This window comes from Eriocheir sinensis, unplaced genomic scaffold (genome assembly GCF_024679095.1).
Source record: "Eriocheir sinensis breed Jianghai 21 unplaced genomic scaffold, ASM2467909v1 Scaffold88, whole genome shotgun sequence".
Taxonomy (NCBI): domain Eukaryota; kingdom Metazoa; phylum Arthropoda; class Malacostraca; order Decapoda; family Varunidae; genus Eriocheir; species Eriocheir sinensis.
In genome coordinates this window covers 292,501-299,725 of record NW_026112252.1, presented here as the reverse complement: position 1 = coordinate 299,725, position 7,225 = coordinate 292,501, and the positions used below count along the sequence as shown (strand labels likewise).

Sequence of the window (7,225 nt, the reverse complement as noted above, 5' to 3'; positions counted from 1 at the left end):
TAGCTGTAACCATCAGGGTGTTAATGACAGGCAGCAGTATTGTTGATCGACGAATCCTAGTTGTTAGTAGTATAGTAGTCCGGGCGTCGTGTCTGCTCGCCGTATCTGGTAAGGCTGGTGATGCGGGAGCAGTATTGTAGTTTGACGTATCCCGGCAGTAAGTAGTAGAAATCCAGGGCGTCGACTGCTTGCCGTGTCTAAGTAAATATCGAGCCCGACGGTGGATCACAACCAGCGCCGACCCGTCTTCTTTCAATAGCTATAAGCTGCTGCCTCTGACAGGCTCGCTTCCTCTCGCTGCCTTCCCTCGCACTCTGAAGCGCTATTCGAAGCAGCTCTTTGAAGCATCGTTTTATTTAAGTTAGTTTGCTGGTTAACTTATTTTTTATTTGTTACTTGTGTAATATAGTCCTCTCCTCGTAAGTAGGAGTAGCATTTTTGTTGCTGTTGTTACTTGTGCAATCTAGTCCTCTCCTCGTAAGTAGGAGTAGCATTTTTGTTGTTGTTGTTAGCTGTGCAATCTAGTCCTCTCCTCGTAAGTAGGAGTAGCATTTTTGTTGTTGCCGTTAGCTGTGTAATCTAGTCCTCTCCTCTAAGTAGGAGTAGCATTTTTCTTATAATTACTCCCCCCATTTTTTTGTAGTTTTATTTTTTCTTATTCCCTGTCAAATAAATTTTTGACACCCACAACATGGCTCCCAAGCCTGTTCCATTCGTCCACCACTCTATTGGTGAACCAATTCTTGCCTATGTCTTTGTTGAATCTGAATTTGTCTAACTTAAAACCATTGCTACGCGTCCTGCCTGGCTCTTTTACTATCAAAATCTTATTGACATCCCCTCTATTAAAGCCCTTCATCCATTTGTAGACTTCGATCAAGTCTCCTAGCAACCTTCGCCTTTCTAGAAAGTGTAGATTTAAGTGCTTCAGCCTGTCTTCATAAGGCAAGTTTCTCACCCCCTGAATCATCTTTGTCATCCTCCTCTGTACAGATTCTAACATCTTGATATCCATTCTATAGTGGGGGACCAGAACTGAACTGCATAATCGAGATGAGGTCTAACTAATGCTAAGCAAAGTTTGAGGATGACTTCAGCGCTCCTATTGCTTACGCTCCTTGAGATGAAACCAAGTACTCTGATGGCCCGATTTTTAGCCTGAATGCATTGAGCCCTAGGACGGAGGTCATCGCTCACTAGGACTCCTAAAGGTGCGGTCACACTAGCTACTGATATCGCTGGATCCAGCGGTACGGCTTGATCGGCCAGCCATTTGCGCTGCACGAGCTAATGATATCGGCTGCTTTGAGCTATCGATACGGACCGTTTTCACTGGCCGTACTGCTGGCGGCAGCGGTAGCCGAATGGAAGGGAATAAGAAACTATCGTTTATTAAGCATACATGAAATAAAAAAATATTCCATTTCTTTTTGTGTAGGTACTTTAAATGCGTAATATAAAAGCTAAACGACAATACAAGAAAATTTCCAAATGTATTTTTTTTCTTTAATGGAAATATAATATTCATTTCTTATTTGACCTCGGTGACTTTCTAACGGGTCACCTGTACAGCAAGAGCAAGAGCGAACACACTTGCCAGCCATGGTCTTATCCACTTTCGTTTCACTTTTCTTTTCTTCTTTAAGTCCTCACTGGCTACAAAACAAGTGGCAAGAGTAATTGTGGACAGAGCGAATCCAAGAAGTGCTTCCTCCATAGCGGCTAGTGTTGTTATGATATGATCCGCTAGCTAGCTAGCTAGCGGACTTTGCATGTGGTGTGACCAGACTGCCGCGCGTATCGCTGGCAAGCCAGCGAAAACAAAAGCCAGGCTTGCGTTAACAATAGCAAGTGTGACCGTAGCTTAAGTCTCTCTCACGCCCGGACCTGTTTAGAGGAGTGTCATTTAAGGAGTAATTGTGTGAGGAGTTATTCCTACCTACACTCAAAATGCTACACTTCCCGACATTGAATTCCATCTGCCACTTCCCCGCCCAATCATATAGTCTGTCAAGCTCATCCTGGAGAACCCTAGCGGCCCTGTCTGATTGGATTACTCTACCGATCTTGGTATCATCTGCGAACTTACTGACATCACTACTAATTCCTCTGTCCAAGTCATTGATGAAAATAATATAAAGCAGAGGACCCAGCACCGACCCTTGCGGGACGCAACTCGTGACACTGCCCCATCCAAATCCCACACGCGGCTCTGCTGTGTGATTGGCTGTCAGGCCACGAGAAGGGCGGGGAGGAGAGCTGTGCAAAATGTGACACAGAACACACACACACACACACACACACACACACACACTGGAAGAATAGTCAGTGAAACATGGTACATCAAACCCGCAGATTCAAATTCAAAATAGGCATACCTACCAACAACATTATAACGAACACCGCCGCTACCACCACTACTAATCACCCACCACTTGGATAACTACCATTAATACCATCATGGCAGGCTCTTCAACCGCCAGAACTACCATACAGCCGCCCCCCACCCATCCATCACCACCACTACTGCAAAAGAGGAAGAGAATAGGAGGAAAATGATAAAAGGGGAACCCAAATATCGAAGGAAAGTTTTTGAGTAGAAAAAAAGAAGAGAAGGAGAAATATGGAAATAATAAGTATGAGTAAGTGAGAGTTTTGAAGGAATAAGAGGAAGAAAAGAAGGAAAAGAAGAGGAACGGAGAAGAAAAGTAAAGGAAAAAAATATTAGATGAGGTGAAAACAAAATATGCAAACACGAAACAAGAAGATGAACAAGAAAACGGGAGAAGGAAGTGAAGAAAAAATGTCAAGGAATTAGAACTCAAAGAACGTAGAGGATACAAAAAGGAAGTTACGAGGAAGGCGATGGAAGAATTAAAGCAAGGCAGAGTAGGGAGAAGGGATAAGAGGCGAAATAAGACTTAGAATATATGAAAAAGTAAGAGGATATGAAAAGAAATAGAAAAAGTTGGAAGAAAACAATAAAAAGAAGGAATAAAAATGTGTAGAAATTGGGAAGATTAATATTATGAGAATGTACGAAACGCAGAAAAGCAAAACGAGGAAGTAAAAGTAAAAAAAATAATATACAAAAGTGAAATAGGAGGAAGGAGGAAGATGAAAGGCAAGAACAATAAAATGAAAAGACAAAAAGCCAAAACAGCCGATACAAACAGCAAAGACGACGGATAAAAAAAGTATACGCATAAGGCGTAAAAAACGAAAGAACAGGAAGGATAAGGACAAACCCGGATGGGGCGGAGAAGAGGACGAGATGAAAGGAAAGAAAACAAAATGGATGACAAAATTTAGATTGAGATAATGAGGAACTAAAAGAGGGTTTGGAGAATGGCCGCGCGGGAGAAAAGATGTGAGCCAAATTAAGAATGAGAGGTAGGCAGGAAAAAAAAAGATTAGAAGCAAAATTTGGAGTAAGATAATGAGGAAGCAGAAGAGCGTGACGACTGGAAGGAAGTAGAAGAGGAAGAGGAAGAGGAAGAGGAAGTGATTGAAAGAGGAGGAGAAAGAGGAGATTGAGAAGATTGACGTGCGAGAAAAAAATGTGTAAAGGCAACATAAAAAAAAATTAAAGGGATGAAAAAAAAGATTCAAAGCAAAATTTGGAGTACGATAATGAGAAGGAAGAGCGTGAGGTCTGGAAGAAAGTAGACGAGGAAGAGGAAGGAGGAGAAAGAGGAGATTGAGAAGGCAGACGTGCGAGAGGAAAGTAGAAGGAAGTAGAAGAGGAAGAGGAAGAGGAAGTGATTGAAAGATGAGGAGAAAGAGGAGATTGAGATGGAAGAAAAAAAAGATATGATATAAAAAGCAAAGTTGGCGTAGGATAATGAGGAAGAAGAAGAGGAGAGTCAGGATTAGAAGGAAGTAGAAGAGGAAGAGGAAGTGATTGAAAGAGGAGATTGAGAAGGTTGACGTGGGAGAGTAAAAGTGTTAAAGGAAAATAAAAAAAGAAACGAAAGGAAGAAAAAAAGAACAAGATTAAAAGGAAAATTTGGAGTAGGGTAATGAGGAAGTAGAACAGAGTGAGGACTGGAAGGAAGAAGAGGAAAAGGAAGAAGGAAAAGGAGAATCAAAAAGGAAAATCAATGGAAACAGTTTAATTTGAGCAGAATGTATTGCAAAGACCGTCAGAAAAAAAAAATGAAAAAAACATAATAAAAAGGAAAGAGGAAAAAGGAAAAATTGAAAAAAAACGATGAATAAAAAGAGTGGAAGATGAAAAGGAAAAAAAGATGAAAACGTAGAATTAAAACTGGGAGAGAATGATCATAAGCAGGAGTAAATTAGAAGATGGGTGAGCGGAATGAAAGCAGACTAGACAAAAAAGAGAGAGAGAGAGAGAGAGAGAGAGAGAGAGAGAGAGAGAGAGAGAGAGAGAGAGAGAGAGAGAGAGAGAGAGAGAGAGAGAGAGAGAGAGAGAGAGAGAGAGAGAGAGAGAGAGAGTTTTGTGGGAGCTATTTTCAGGTAGATGGAAACAATTTTTTTAGGAAAATTTCAATATTTTTATTTATTGATGAAGGAGTTATTGGCAAGTCTGAGAACAGATTTGGCACGATTCTTGGCATAAATGTGAAGACCATTTTTAGCAAAAGTTCTAAGGCTCCGGCACCTTCTGTGAGCTGCCTCAATCGTTGATAGCACGCGAACAAGCGTGACTGAACCAGGGAATTTTTACATGATAAATGAATAACGCGGAATGTGTGGCTCCATCCCGATCTCACCTCCGTCACGCTCTGGGCACGCGTCTCAGACCTGGAAGCTATAATCATTCCGCAGAGAACGAGAGAGAAAATAAACTCAGCTCATCACACTGAGCTGAAGCATACAGGCAAGAGCATTCTAATACCTTTCATTTAAATATAGTTTTAAAACAGGTGGTCGTTCAGACAACTCCTTACATTTCTGAGGTGCAACACGACCCCACTATCCCTGCCTAAGGTTTTTTGTAAGAAAATATTTTCTATTTTTTCATTTGAAATATAAGATAAGAAATGTAAGCACACACATGCGTCCAAACACTCCCCACAGATGCGACACTCTTGAACAATTTGTTCCGTAGAAGTGGCACCGTTCCATGGGATGCGTACGTACATGTGTACTTTCTCTAAATTATGTTCATGAAGAAAAAAACGTATCAATTATGTAAATATCAAGAGCGATTATAAGTGTGAGTGTGGGATGTGTGTGGATGGGGGAGGGGGGGGGGAGGGGGAGGGGTGACATTTAGAGGTAGGAAGAAAGAAAACGAAAGAAAGATAGAAAGAAAAAAAAAGATAAATTGAGTGGAAGAGTTTCAGTGTCACCAGTAAATACTTTCTTTTCACATTGTTTCCATCAGCTGGCGTAAAATTATCCACACATTTTTTTCATATCTTGTCATCTTTATATTACAATGTTTTTTCTCGCTGTTTCAAACACAGTAAATTGATATATCCTTGCAAGCTCAATATTTCAACTGGAAACTTCAATCTCTTCTCTTACTAAATCAGCTTCCTCGAGGCTGGGCGTTCTGTATCGTCTCCGCCAGTTCTTCTCCCCCGCGCAGTTGCTATCCATAGGGGCCTTGTCCGCCCTCGTATGGAGTATGCACCTCACGTGTGGGGGGGCTCCACTCTCACAGCTCTTCTGGACAGAGTGGAGTCTAAGGCTCTTCGTCTCATCAGCTCTCCTCCTCCTACTGATAACCTTCTACCTCTTAAATTCCGCCGCGATGTTGCTTCTCTTTCTATCTTCTATCGATATTTCCACGCTGACTGCTCTTCTGAACTTGTTAACTGCATACCTCCCCCCCTCCCGCGGCCCCGCTGCACACGACTTTCTACTCATGCTCATCCCTACACTGTCTAAACCCCTTATGCAAGAGTTAACCAGCATCTTCACTCTTTCATCCCTCACGCTGGTAAACTCTGGAAAAACCTTCCTTCATCTGTATTTCCTCCTGCCTACGACTTGATCTCTTTCAAGAGGAGGGTATGAGGACACCTCTCCTCCCGAAATTGACCTTTCTTTCGGCCACCTCTTTTAATTCTTTTTTGGGGGCAGCGAGTAGCGGGCTTTTTTTTATTATTGTTTTCTTTTTTGTGCCTTTGAGCTGCCTCCTTTGTTGAAAAAAAAAAATACCGCCTCCACTGTTAGCTTTTTCTTCTTAACGACCCAGTCCTCCATACACCCCTATGTTTACCTGGAGATTCTTAACATCGACATCCTCGCCTGTAAACACCATCATGCTTTCCTCTTTTATATCGCCGTGCTTGGCAGACTATATTTTTTTCGTTTTTCCTTTGTCATTTAGTTTTCCTGCTTTCTTTGCTGTAAAAAGAATATCAACTTTATTTTCATGTTTTTTTTTTATGTGAACACCTTTTTTTTTTTTTTTTTACGTCTCCGCCTATTACGCTGGTAGGCTTGCTTGAGGGGCCTGGATGTTATTCGGCCCCAACCCGTCATGGCGCAGGCAAACGTTTATAGTGCCGCCATCTATAGCGCCGGCAGGCTATCTTGAGGGGCCTGGATGGTAGTCGGCCCCAGCCCATCATGGCGCAGGCAAGTGTTTATAGTGGCGCCATCTTCTCTTGTACATTACCCTAACATCAACACTCCTCTAAGCACCTCATCACATTTCCCTCGTTAGTATCTTCTCACAAGTCAGGTAATTGTCCTTATTTCTGCATTATTCACATTTCTTCTAATACTTTTTGTCACCCTAATATTTTAATCACTCTGCTTCACTCCATTTCTCAAACACAGTAATTTTACTTATAATATATCCTAACAAGCTCAGTATAAACACTTACGCGATCAACTTCTCTTTCACATCCCAGCCACATATATCTTTAGCTTTCATGTACCGGACACTGTCATCAACACACTCCTGTAAACACCTCATCATCCTTCCCTCGACTGTACCGCCTGCCAGCTCAATTGAACACCACCGCACAGTTGTTCTCCACGCCTCCAGGCTCCCGTGGTTCATCATCTCGTTCCCTCGTTCTTCTTGCCTCCACCTGGACGCCGTGTTATTAAAAGGACCAGCGGGACGCGTAAATTTTGCTGCTCAGGTGAAGAATTGCAAAACTGACAGCGCGATGGAAAAAAATGGAGGGATAGGGGGTAGAGGTGGAGCTGAATGGTGAAAAGTGAGGGATGGGGGAGGAAATAGGAGGCGGTAGAGGGAATGGGAAAACACAGCGAGATGGAAAAAAAAGCT

At 42.2% G+C, this 7,225-nt stretch overlaps 1 long non-coding RNA gene across 1 annotated transcript in view; it reads left to right on the top strand.

Moving 5' to 3' along the window:
• Window positions 1–3,414: 3,414 nt before the first annotated feature.
• Window positions 3,415–7,225, top strand: part of LOC126994802 (uncharacterized) — a 9,708-nt gene continuing 5,897 nt past the window's right edge. The window contains exon 1 of the long non-coding RNA XR_007749625.1: window positions 3,415–3,653. This is a non-coding gene — a long non-coding RNA (uncharacterized LOC126994802). The remainder of the gene's footprint in view (window positions 3,654–7,225) is intronic.